This window comes from Pleurodeles waltl, chromosome 6 (assembly GCF_031143425.1).
Source record: "Pleurodeles waltl isolate 20211129_DDA chromosome 6, aPleWal1.hap1.20221129, whole genome shotgun sequence".
NCBI lineage: Eukaryota > Metazoa > Chordata > Amphibia > Caudata > Salamandridae > Pleurodeles > Pleurodeles waltl.
In genome coordinates, this window is record NC_090445.1 from 83,466,520 (window position 1) to 83,479,144 (window position 12,625).

Below are 12,625 nucleotides of genomic sequence, written 5' to 3' on the forward strand. Positions count from 1 at the left end.
GGCGTGATGCTTTTTAAAGGCTTCTCCATTTTCGGGTTTAACATTAACTCTCACCTTTTTCAGATATTTCGCTGAGGCTTAAAACTACACACACACACATCCTGCAGTTTGCCTCACGATTCCCTCAGGACTCCACACAAAGCAGCACTTCCCACACTGGGAGGCGCCGCTGGGAACGGTCCTAGGCCGAGCCTTTCCTGCTCCCTTTCCTAACCTGAGCCGCCCGTGCTTACAGCGATCTCGGAGTCCGCTCCGGTCCGTCCTGTCCCCCCCCCCCCTCCCCCCCATCCTTTCAAAAAGACGACTTTAAGGTCTCTTCCCCGCTGGTGTTATGATTAAAGTAGGTATGAAAACTACTTTATTTCGGCAGCAGGATTTGATCACAGGACTGGGCAAGATACTGTTTTTGAATGTGTCGCCTTACTCCGCTCGGCCATTCCGGCAGCCTCCGGAACATTGCTCTAGAGGCTGACTGCCACCTCGCGATACAGGGAGAGTTCACATTGTTCTCTACTGGACATTTAAGTATGTGCCCAGAGACAGGTTGAGAGGACAGATGCATGTATGTACCAGAGTGAGCTCCAGGGAGACTGATGGGGACATAAGACTGGGGTAGAGCGAGAGATGGAGAAAGAGCAAGGTGTCTGTGTCGAGTCAGCAGCAGAGAAAATGAAACAAAGGGGCCTCCTGGGATAACCACACACTACTTCCTCACAAAGAACACACAGAGGATGTGTGAAATAACATAGGCACAGTAGCCCGGCTAGCTCAGTCGGTAGAGCATGAGACTCTTAATCTCAGGGTCGTTGGTTTGAGCCCCATGTTGGGCGTGATGCTTTTTAAAGGCTTATCCATTTTCGGGTTTAACATTAACTCTCACCTTTTTCAGATATTTTGCTGAGGCTTAAAACTACACACACACACATCCTGCAGTTTGCCTCACGATTCCCACAGGACTCCACACAACGCAGCATTTCCCGCCCTGAGAGGCGCCGCTGGGAGCGGTCCTAGGCCGAGCCTTTCCTGCCCCCTTTCCTAGCCTGAGCCGCCCGTGCTTACAGCGAGCTCGGAGTCCTCTCCGGTCCGTCCTGTCCTCCCCCATCCTTTCAAAAAGAGGAGTTTAAGGTCTCATCCCCACTGGTGTTATGATTAAAGTAGGTATGAAAACTACTTTATCTCGGCAGCAGGATTTGATCACGGGACTGGGGAAGATACTGCTCTTGAATGTGGCACCTTACACCGCTCGGCCATTCCGGCAGGCTTCGGAACACGGCTCTGGAGGCTGACTGCCACCTCGCGAAACAGGGAGAGTTCACACTGTTCTCTACTGGACATTTAAGTATGTGCCCAGAGACAGGTTGAGAGGACAGATGCATGTATGTACCAGAGTGAGCTCCAGGGAGACTGATGGGGACATAAGACTGGGATAGAGCGAGAGATGGCGAAAGAGAAAGGTGCCTGTGTCGAGTCAGCAGCAGAGAAAATGAAACAAAGGGGCCTCCTGGGATAACCACACACTACTTCCTCACAAAGAACACACAGAGGGTGTGTGAAATGACATAAGCATAGCAGCCCGGCTTGCTCAGTCGGTAAAGCATTAGACTCTTAATCTCAGGGTCGTGGGTTCGAGACCCATGTTGGGCGTGATGCTTTTTAAAGGCTTCTCCATTTTCGGGTTTAACATTAACTCTCACCTTTTTCAGATATTTCGCTGAGGCTTAAAACTACACACACACACATCCTGCAGTTTGCCTCACGATTCCCTCAGGACTCCACACAAAGCAGCACTTCCCACACTGGGAGGCGCCGCTGGGAACGGTCCTAGGCCGAGCCTTTCCTGCTCCCTTTCCTAACCTGAGCCGCCCGTGCTTACAGCGATCTCGGAGTCCGCTCCGGTCCGTCCTGTCCCCCCCCCCCCTCCCCCCCATCCTTTCAAAAAGACGACTTTAAGGTCTCTTCCCCGCTGGTGTTATGATTAAAGTAGGTATGAAAACTACTTTATTTCGGCAGCAGGATTTGATCACAGGACTGGGCAAGATACTGTTTTTGAATGTGTCGCCTTACTCCGCTCGGCCATTCCGGCAGCCTCCGGAACATTGCTCTAGAGGCTGACTGCCACCTCGCGATACAGGGAGAGTTCACATTGTTCTCTACTGGACATTTAAGTATGTGCCCAGAGACAGGTTGAGAGGACAGATGCATGTATGTACCAGAGTGAGCTCCAGGGAGACTGATGGGGACATAAGACTGGGGTAGAGCGAGAGATGGCGAAAGAGAAAGGTGCCTGTGTCGAGTCAGCAGCAGAGAAAATGAAACAAAGGGGCCTCCTGGGATAACCACAAACTACTTCCTCACAAAGAACACACAGAGGGTGTGTGAAATAGCATAGGCACAGCAGCCTGGCTAGCTCAGTTGGTAGAGCATGAGACTCTTAATTTCAGGGTCGTGGGTTCGAGCCCCACGTTGGGCATGATGCTTTTTAAAGGCATCTCCATTTTCGGGTTTAACATTAACTCTCACCTTATTCAGATATTTCGCTGAGGCTTAAAACTACACACACACATATCCTGCAGTTTGCCTCACGATTCCCACAGGACTCCACACAACGCAGCACTTCCCGCCCTGGGAGGCGCCGCTGGGAGAGGTCCTAGGCCGAGCATTTCCTGCGCCCTTTCCTAGCCTGAGCCGCCCGTGCTTACAGCGAGCTCGGAGTCCGCTCCGGTCCGTCCTGTTCCCCCCCCCCCATCCTTTCAAAAAGAGGAGTTTAAGGCCTCATCCCCGCTGGTGTTATGATTAAAGTAGGTATGAAAACTACTTTATGTTGGCAGCAGGATTTGATCAGGGGACTGGGGATGATACTGCTCTTGAATGGGTCACCTTACACCGCTCGGCCATTCCGGCAGCCTTCGGAACACGGCTCTGGAGGCTGACTGCCACCTCGCGAAACAGGGAGAGTTCACACTGTTCTCTACTGGACATTTAAGTATGTGCCCAGAGACAGTTTGAGAGGACAGATGAATGTATGTTCCAGAGTGAGCTCCAGAGAGACTGACGGGGACATAAGACTGGGGTAGAGCGAGAGATGGAGAAAGAGAAAGGTGCCTGTGTTGAGTCAGCAGCAGAGAAAATGAAACAAAGGGGCCTCCTGGGATAACCACACACTACTTCCTCACAAAGAACACACAGAGGGTGTGTGAAATAATATAGGCACAGCAGCCCGGCTAGCTCAGTTGGTAGAACATGAGACACTTAATATCAGGGTCATGGGTTCAAGCCACATGTTGGGTGTGATACTTTTTTAGGCTTCTCCATTTTCGGGTTTAACATTAATTCTCACCTTTTTCAGATATTTCGCTGAGGCTTAAAACTAAACACACACACACACATCCTGCAGTTTGCCTCACGATTCCCACAAGACTCCACACAACGCAGCACTTTCCGCCCTGGGAGGCGCCGCTGGGAGCTGTCCTAGGACGAGCCTTTCCTGCGCCCTTTCCTAGCCTGAGCCGCCCGTGCTTACAGCGAGCTCGGAGTCCGCTCCGGTCCGTCCTGTCCCCCCCCCATCCTTTCAAAAAGAAGAGTTTAAGGTCTCATCCACGCTGGTGTTATGATTAAAGTAGGTATAAAAACTACTTAACGTCGGCAGCAGGATTTGATCACAGGACTGGGGAAGATACTGCTTTTGAATGAGGCACCTTACACCGCTCGCCCATTCCAGCACCCTCCGGAGCATGGCTCTGGAGGCTGACTGCCACCTCGCGAAACAGGGAGAGTTCACACTGTTCTCTACTGGACATTTAAGTATGTGCCCAGAGACAGGTTGAGAGGACAGATGCATGTATGCACCAGAGTGAGCTCCAGAGAGACTGATGGGGACATAAAACTGGGGTAGAGCGAGAGATGGAGAAAGAGCAAGGTGTCTGTGTCGAGTCAGCAGCAGAGAAAATGAAACAAAGGGGCCTCCTGGGATAACCACACACTACTTCCTCACAAAGAACACACAGAGGATGTGTGAAATAACATAGGCACAGTAGCCCGGCTAGCTCAGTCGGTAGAGCATGAGACTCTTAATCTCAGGGTCGTTGGTTTGAGCCCCATGTTGGGCGTGATGCTTTTTAAAGGCTTATCCATTTTCGGGTTTAACATTAACTCTCACCTTTTTCAGATATTTCGCTGAGGCTTAAAACTACACACACACACATCCTGCAGTTTGCCTCACGATTCCCACAGGACTCCACACAACGCAGCATTTCCCGCCCTGAGAGGCGCCGCTGGGAGCGGTCCTAGGCCGAGCCTTTCCTGCCCCCTTTCCTAGCCTGAGCCGCCCGTGCTTACAGCGAGCTCGGAGTCCTCTCCGGTCCGTCCTGTCCTCCCCCATCCTTTCAAAAAGAGGAGTTTAAGGTCTCATCCCCACTGGTGTTATGATTAAAGTAGGTATGAAAACTACTTTATCTCGGCAGCAGGATTTGATCACGGGACTGGGGAAGATACTGCTCTTGAATGTGGCACCTTACACCGCTCGGCCATTCCGGCAGCCTCCGGAACACGGCTCTGGAGGCTGACTGCCACCTCGTGAAACAGGGAGAGTTCACACTGTTCTATACTGGACATTTAAGTATGTGCCCAGAGACAGGTTGAGAGGACAGATGCATGTATGTACCAGAGTGAGCTCCAGAGAGACTGATGGGGACATAAGACTGGGGTAGAGCGAGAGATGGAGAAAGACAAAGGTGCCTGTGTCGAGTCAGCAGCAGAGAAAATGAAACAAAGGGGCCTCCTGGGATAACCACACACTACTTCCTCACAAAGAACACACAGAGGGTGTGTGAAATGACATAGGCACAGCAGCCCGGCTAGCTCAGTCGGTAGAGCATTAGACTCTTAATCTCAGGGTCGTGGGTTCGAGACCCACGTTGGGCGTAATGCTTTTTAAAGGCTTCTCCATTTTCGGGTTTAACATTAACTCTCACCTTTTTCAGATATTTCGCTGACGCTTAAAACTACAAACACACACATCCTGCAGTTTGCCTCACGATTCCCTCAGGACTCCACACAACGCAGCACTTCCCACCCTGGGAGGCGCCGCTGGGAGCGGTCCTAGGCCGAGCCTTTCCTGCGCCCTTTCCTAGCCTGAGCCGCCTTTGCTTACAGCGATCTCGGAGTCCACTCCGGTCCGTCCTGTCCCCCCTCCCCCCCCATCCTTTCAAAAAGACGACTTTAAGGTCTCTTCCCCGCTGGTGTTATGATTAAAGTAGGTATGAAAACTACTTTATTTCGGCAGCAAGATTTGATCACAGGACTGGGCAAGATACTGTTTTTGAAAGTGTCGCCTTACTCCGCTCGGCCATTCCGGCAGCCTCCGGAACACGGCTCTGGAGGCTGACTGGCACTTCGCGAAACAGGTAGAGTTCACACTGTTCTCTACTGGACATTTAAGTATGTGCCCAGAGACAGGTTGAGAGGACAGATGCATGTATGTACCAGAGTGAGCTCCAGGGAGACTGATGGGGACATAAGACTGGGATAGAGCGAGAGATGGCGAAAGAGAAAGGTGCCTGTGTCGAGTCAGCAGCAGAGAAAATGAAACAAAGGGGCCTCCTGGGATAACCACAAACTACTTCCTCACAAAGAACACACAGAGGGTGTGTGATATAGCATAGGCACAGCAGCCTTGCTAGCTCAGTCGGTAGAGCATTAGACTCTTAATGTCAGGGTCGTGGGTTCGAGCCCCACGTTCGGCGTGATGCCTTTTAAAGGCTTCTCCATTTTCGGGTTTAACATTAACTCTCACCTTTTTCAGATATTTCGCTGAGGCTTAAAACTACACACACACACATCCTGCAGTTTGCCTCACGATTCCCACAGGATTCCACACAACGCAGCACTTCCAACCCAGGGAGTCGCCGCTGGGAGCTGTCCTAGGCCGAGCCTTTACTGCGCCCTTTCCTAGCCTGAGCCGCCCGTGCTTACAGCGAGCTCGGAGTCTGCTCCGGTCCGTCCTGTCCCCCCCCATCCTTTCAAAAAGTGGAGTTTAAGGTCTCATCCCCGCTGGTGTTATGATTAAAGTAGGTATGAAAACTACTTTATGTCAGCAGCGGGATTTGATCATGGGAGTGGGGAAGATACTGTTCTTGAATGTGGCACCTTACACTGATCGGCCATTCCGGCAGCCTCCGGAACACGGCTCTGGAGGCTGACTGCCACCTCGCGAAACAGGGAGAGTTCACACTGTTCTCTACTGGACATTTAAGTATGTGCCCAGAGACAGGTTGAGAGGACAGATGCATGTATGCACCAGAGTGAGCTCCAGAGAGACTGATGGGGACATAAAACTGGGGTAGAGCGAGAGATGGAGAAAGAGCAAGGTGTCTGTGTCGAGTCAGCAGCAGAGAAAATGAAACAAAGGGGCCTCCTGGGATAACCACACACTACTTCCTCACAAAGAACACACAGAGGATGTGTGAAATAACATAGGCACAGTAGCCCGGCTAGCTCAGTCGGTAGAGCACGAGACTCTTAATATCAGGGTCGTTGGTTTGAGCCCCATGTTGGGCGTGATGCTTTTTAAAGGCTTATCCATTTTCGGGTTTAACATTAACTCACACCTTTTTCAGATATTTCGCTGAGGCTTAAAACTACACACACACACATCCTGCAGTTTGCCTCACGATTCCCACAGGACTCCACACAACGCAGCACTTCCCGCCCTGGGAGGAGCTGCTGGGAGCGGTAATAGGCTGATCCTTTCCTGCGCCCTTTCCTAGCCTGAGCAGCCCGTGCTTACAGCGAGCCCAGAGTCCGCTCCGGTCCGTCCTGTCCCCCCCCAATCTTTCAAAAAGAGTAGTTTAAGGTTTCATCCCCGCTGGTGTTATGATTAAAGTAGGTATGAAAACTACTTCATGCCGGCAGCGGGATTTGTTCACAGGACTGGGGAAGATACTGCTCTTGAATGTGTCGCCTTACTCCGCTCGGCCGTTCCGGCAGCCTCCGGAGCATTCCTCTGGAGGCTGACTGCCACCTCGCGAAACAGGGAGAGTTCACACTGTTCTCTACTGGACATTTAAGTATGTGCCCAGAGACAGGTTGAGAGGACAGATGCATGTATGTACCAGAGTGAGCTCCAGAGAGACTGATGGGGACATAAGACTGGGGTAGAGCGAGAGACGGAGAAAGAGAAAGGTGCCTGTGTCGAGTCAGCAGCAGAGAAAATGAAACAAAGGGGCCTCCTGGGATAACCACACACTACTTCCTCACAAAGAACACACAGAGGGTGTGTGAAATGACATGAACACAGCAGCCTGGCTAGCTCAGTCGGTAGAGCATGAGACTCTTAAACTCAGGCTCGTGGTTTCGAGCCCCACGTTGGGCGTGATACTTTTTAAAGGCTTCTCCATTTTTGGGTTTAACATTAACTCTCACCTTTTTCAGATATTTCGCTGAGGATTAAAACTACACACACACACATCCTGCAGTTTGCCTCACGATTCCCTCAGGACTCCACACAACGCAGCACTTTTCAGCCCTGGGAGGCGCCCCTGGGAGCGGTCCTAGGCCGAGCCTTTCCTGCGCCCTTTCCTAGCCTGAGCCTCCCGTACTTACAGCGATCTCGGAGTCCGCTCCGGTCCGTCCTGTCCCCCCCCATCCTTTCAAAAAGTGGAGTTTAAGGTCTCATCCCCGCTGGTGTTATAATTAAAGCAGGTATGAAAACTACTTTATGTCGGCAGCGGGATTTGATCACACAACTGGGGAAGATACTCCTCTTGAATGTGGCACCCTACACCGCTCGGCCATTCCGGCAGCCTCTAGAACATGGCTCTGGAGGCTGACTGCCACCTCGCGAAACAGGGAGAGTTCACACTGTTCTCTACTGGACATTTAAGTATGTGCCCAGAGACAGGTTGAGAGGACAGATGCATGTATGTACCAGAGTGAGCTCCAGAGAGACTGATGGGGACATAAGACTGGGGTAGAGCGAGAGATGGAGAAAGAGGAAGGTGCCTGTGTCGAGTCAGCAGCATAGAAAATGAAACAAAGGGGCCTCCTGGGATAACCACACACTACTTCCTCACAAAGAACACACAGAGGGTGTGTGAAATGACATAGGCACAGCAGCCCGGCTATCTCAGTCGGTAGAGCATGAGACTCTTAATCTCAGGGTCGTGGGTTTGAGCCCCACGTGTGGTGTCATGCTTTTTAAAGGCTTCTCCATTTTCGGGTTTAACATTAACTCTCACCTTTTCAGATATTTTGCTGAGGCTCAAAACTACACACACACATCCTGCAGTTTGCCTCATGATTCCCACAGGACTCCACACAACGCAAAACTTCCAGCCCAGGGAGGCGCCGCTGGGAGCGGTCCTAGGCCAAGCCTTAACTGAGCCCTTTCCTAGCCTGAGCCGCCCGTGCTTACAGCGAGCTCGGAGTCCGCTCCGGTCCGTCCTGTCCCCCCCATCCTTTCAAAAAGAGGAGTTTAAGGTCTCATCCTGCTAGTGTTATGATTAAAGTAGGTATGAACACTACTTTATGTCGGCACCGGGATTTGATCACAGGACTGGGGAAGATACTGCTCTTGAATATGGCACCTTACACCGCACGGCCATTCCGGCAGCCTTCGGAGCACGGCTCTGGAGGCTGATTGTCACCTCGCGAAACAGGGAGAGTTCACACTGTTCTCTACTGGACATTTAAGTATGTGCCCAGAGACAGGTTGAGAGGACAGATGCATGTATGTACCAGAGTCATCTCCAGAGAGACTGATGGGGACATAAGACTGGGGTAGAGCGAGAGATGGAGAAAGAGAAAGGTGCCTGTGTCGAGTCAGCAGCAGAGAAAATGAAACAAAGGGGCCTCCTGGGATAACCACACACTACTTCCTCACGAAGAACACACAAAGGGTGTGTGAAATGACATAGGCACAGCAGCCCGGCTAGCTCAGTCGGTAGAGCATGAGACTCTTAATCTCAGTGTCGTGGGTTCGATCCCCACATTGGGCGTGATGCTTTTTAAAGGCTTCTCCATTTTCGGGTTTAACATTAACTCTCACCTTTTTCAGATATTTCGCTGAGGCTTAAAACTACACACACACACATCCTGCAGTTTGCCTCACGATTCCCTCAGGACTCCACACAACGCAGCACTTCCCGCACTGGGAGGCGCCCCTGGGAGCGGTCCTAGGCCGAGCCTTTCCTGCGCCCTTTCCTACCCTGAGCCGCCCGTGCTTACAGCGAGCTCGGAGTCCGCTCCGGTCCGTCCAGTCCCCCCCACCCTTTCAAAAAGTGGAGTTTAAGGTCTCATCCCCGCTGGTGTTATAATTAAAGTAGGTATGAAAACTACTTTATGTCGGCAGCAGGATTTGATGACGGGGATGGGGAAGATACTGCTCTTGAATGTGGCACCTTACACCGCTCGGCCATTCCGGCAGCCTCCAGATCATTGCTCTGGAGGCTGACTGCCACCTTGCGAAACAGGGAGAGTTCACACTGTTCTCTACTGGACATTTAAGTATGTTTCCAGATACAGGTTGAGAGGACAGATGCATGTATGTACCAGAGTGAGCTCCAGAGAGACTGATGGGGACATAAGACTGGGGTAGAGCGAGAGATGGGGAAAGAGAAAGGTGCCTGTGTCGAGTCAGCAGCAGAGAAAATGAAACAAAGGGGCCTCCTGGGATAACCACACACTACTTCCTGACAAAGAACACACAGAGGGTGTGTGAAATGACATAAGCACAGCAGCCCGTTTAGCTCAGTTGGTAGTGGATGAGACTCTTAATCTCAGGGTCGTGGGTTCAAGCCCCACGTTGGGCGACATGCTTTTTAAAGGCTTCTCCATTTTCGGTTTTAACATTAACTCTCACCTTTTTCAGATATTTCGCTGAGGCTTAAAACTACACACACACACACATCCTGCAGTTTGCCTCACGATTCCCACAGGACTCCACACAACGCAGCACTTCCCGCCCTGGGAGGCGCCGCTGGGAGCGGTTCTAGGCCGAGCCTTTCCTGCGCCCTTTCCTAGCCTGAGCCGCCCGTGCTTACAGCGAGCTCGGAGTCCACTCCGGTCCATCCTGTCCCCCCCCATCCTTTCAAAAAGAGGAGTTTAAAGTCTCATCGCTGCTGGTGTTATGATTAAAGTAGGAATGAAAACTACTTTATGTCAGCAGTGGGATTTGATCACAGAACTGGGGAAGATACTGCTCTTGAATGTGGCACCTTACACCGCTCGGCCGTTCCGGCAGCCTGCGAAACACGGCTCTGGAGGCTGACTGCCACCTCGCAACACAGGGAAAGTTCACACTGTTCTCTACTGGACATTTAAGTATGTGCCCAGAGACAGGTTGAGAGGACAGATGCATGTCTGTACCAGAGTGAGCTCCAGAGAGACTGATGGGGTCATAACACTAGGGTAGAGCGAGAGATGGAGAAAGAGAAAGGTGCCTGTGTCGAGTCAGCAGCAGAGAAAATGAAACAAAGGGGCCTCCTGGAATAACCACACACGACTTCCTCACAAAGAACACACAGAGGGTGTGTGAAATGACATAGGCACAGCAACCCGGCTAGCTCAGTCGGTAGAGCATGAGACTCTTAATTTCAGGGTTGTGGGTTCGAGCCCCACGTTGGGTGTGATGCTTTTTAAAAGCTTCTCCATTTTTGGGTTTAACATTAACTCTCACCTTTTTCAGATATTTCGCTGAGGCTTAAAACTACCCACACACATCCTGCAGTTTGCCTCACAATTCCCACAGGACTCCACACAACGCAGCACTTCCTGCCCTGGGAGGTGCCACTGGGAGCGTTCCTAGGCCGAGCCATTCCTGCGCCCTTTCCTAGCCTGAGCCGCCCGTGTTTACAGCGAGCTCGGAGTCCGCTCCGGTCCGTCCTGTCCCCCCCCATCCTTTCAAAAAGAGGAGTTTAAGGTCTCATCCCCGCTGGTGTTATGATAAAAGTAGGTATGAAAACTACTTTACGTCGGCAGCGGGATTTGATCATAGGACTGGGGAAAATACTGCTATTGAATGTGGCGCCTTACACCGCTCGGCAATTCCAGCAGCCTCCGGAACATTGCTCTGGAGGCTGACTGCCACCTCGCGAAACAGGGAGATTTCACACTGTTCTCTACTGGACATTTAAGTATGTGCCCAGAGACAGGTTGAGAGGACAGATGCATGTATGTACCAGAGTGAGGTCCAGAGAGACTGATGGGGACATAAGACTGGGGTAGAGCGAGAAATGGGGAAAGAGAAAGGTGCCTGTGTCGAGTCAGCAGCAGAGAAAATGAAACAAAGGGGCCTCCTGGGATAACCACACACTACTTCCTCACAAAGAACACACAGAGGGTGTGTGAAATGACCTAGGCATAGCAGCCTGGCTAGCTCAGTCGGTAGAGCATGAGACTCTTAATCTCAGGGTCGTGGGTTCTAGCCCCACGTTGGGGGTGATGCTTTTTAAAGGCTTCTCCATTTTCGGGTTTAACATTAACTCTCACCTTTTTCAGATATTTCGCTGAGGCTTAAAACTACACACACACACATCCTGCAGTTTGCCTCACGATTCTCACAGGACTCCACACAACGCAGCACTTCCCGCTCTGGGAGTGGTCCTAGGCCGAGCCTTTCCTGCGCCCTTTCCTAGCCTGAGCCGCCCGTGCTTACTGCGAGCTCGGAGTCCGCTCCGGTCCGTCCTGTTCCCCCCCATCCTTTCAAAAAGAGGAGTTTAAGGTCTCATCCCCGCTGGTATTATGATTAAAGTAGGTATGAAAACTACTTTATGTCAGCAGCAGGATTTGATCACGGGACTGGGGAAGATACTGCTCTTGAATGTGGCACCTTACACGGCTCGGCCATTCCGGCAGCCTCCGGAACACCGCTTTGGAGGCTGACTGCCACCTCGCGAAACAGGAAGAGTTCACACTGTTCTCTACTGGACATTTAAGTATGTGCCCAGAGACAGGTTGAGAGGACAGATGCATGTATGTACCAGATTGAGCTCCAGAGAGACTGATGGGGACAGAAGACTGGGGTAGAGCGAGAGATGGAGAAAGAGAAAGGTGCCTGTGTCGAGTCAGCAGCAGAGAAAATGAAACAAAGGGGCCTCCTGGGATAACCACACACTCCTTCCTCACAAAGAACACACAGAGGGTGTGAGAAATGACATAGGCACAGCAGCCCTGCTACCTCAGTCGGTAGAGCATGAAACTCTTAATCTCAGGGTCGTGGGTTCGAGCCCCACGTTTGGCGTTATGCTTTTTAAAGGCTTCTCCATTTTCGGGTTTAACATTAACTCTCACCATTTTCAGATATTTCGCTGAGGCTTAAAACTACACACACATCCTGCAGTTTGCCTCACGATTCCCACAGGACTCCACACAACGCAGCACTTCCCGCCCTGGAAGGCGCCGCTGGGAGAGGTCCTAGTCCGAGCCTTTCCTGCGCCCTTTCCTAGCCTGAGCCGCCTGTGCTTACAGCGAGCTCGGAGTCCGCTCCGGTCTGTCCTGTTCCCCCACCCCCCCCCCATCCTTTCAAAAAGAGGAGTTTAAGGTCTCATCCCCGCTGGTGTTATGATTAAAGTAGGAATGAAAACTACTTTATGTCAGTAGCGGGATTTGATCACAGGACGGGGGAAGATAC

At 51.6% G+C, this 12,625-nt stretch overlaps 1 non-coding gene across 1 annotated transcript; it reads left to right on the top strand.

Annotated features, from left to right (window-relative positions):
• Window positions 1-2,397: 2,397 nt before the first annotated feature.
• On the top strand, window positions 2,398-2,470 carry TRNAK-CUU (transfer RNA lysine (anticodon CUU)). Its single transcript has one exon. It is a non-coding gene; the product is annotated as a tRNA-Lys (tRNA).
• The last annotated feature ends 10,155 nt before the right edge of the window (window positions 2,471-12,625 follow it).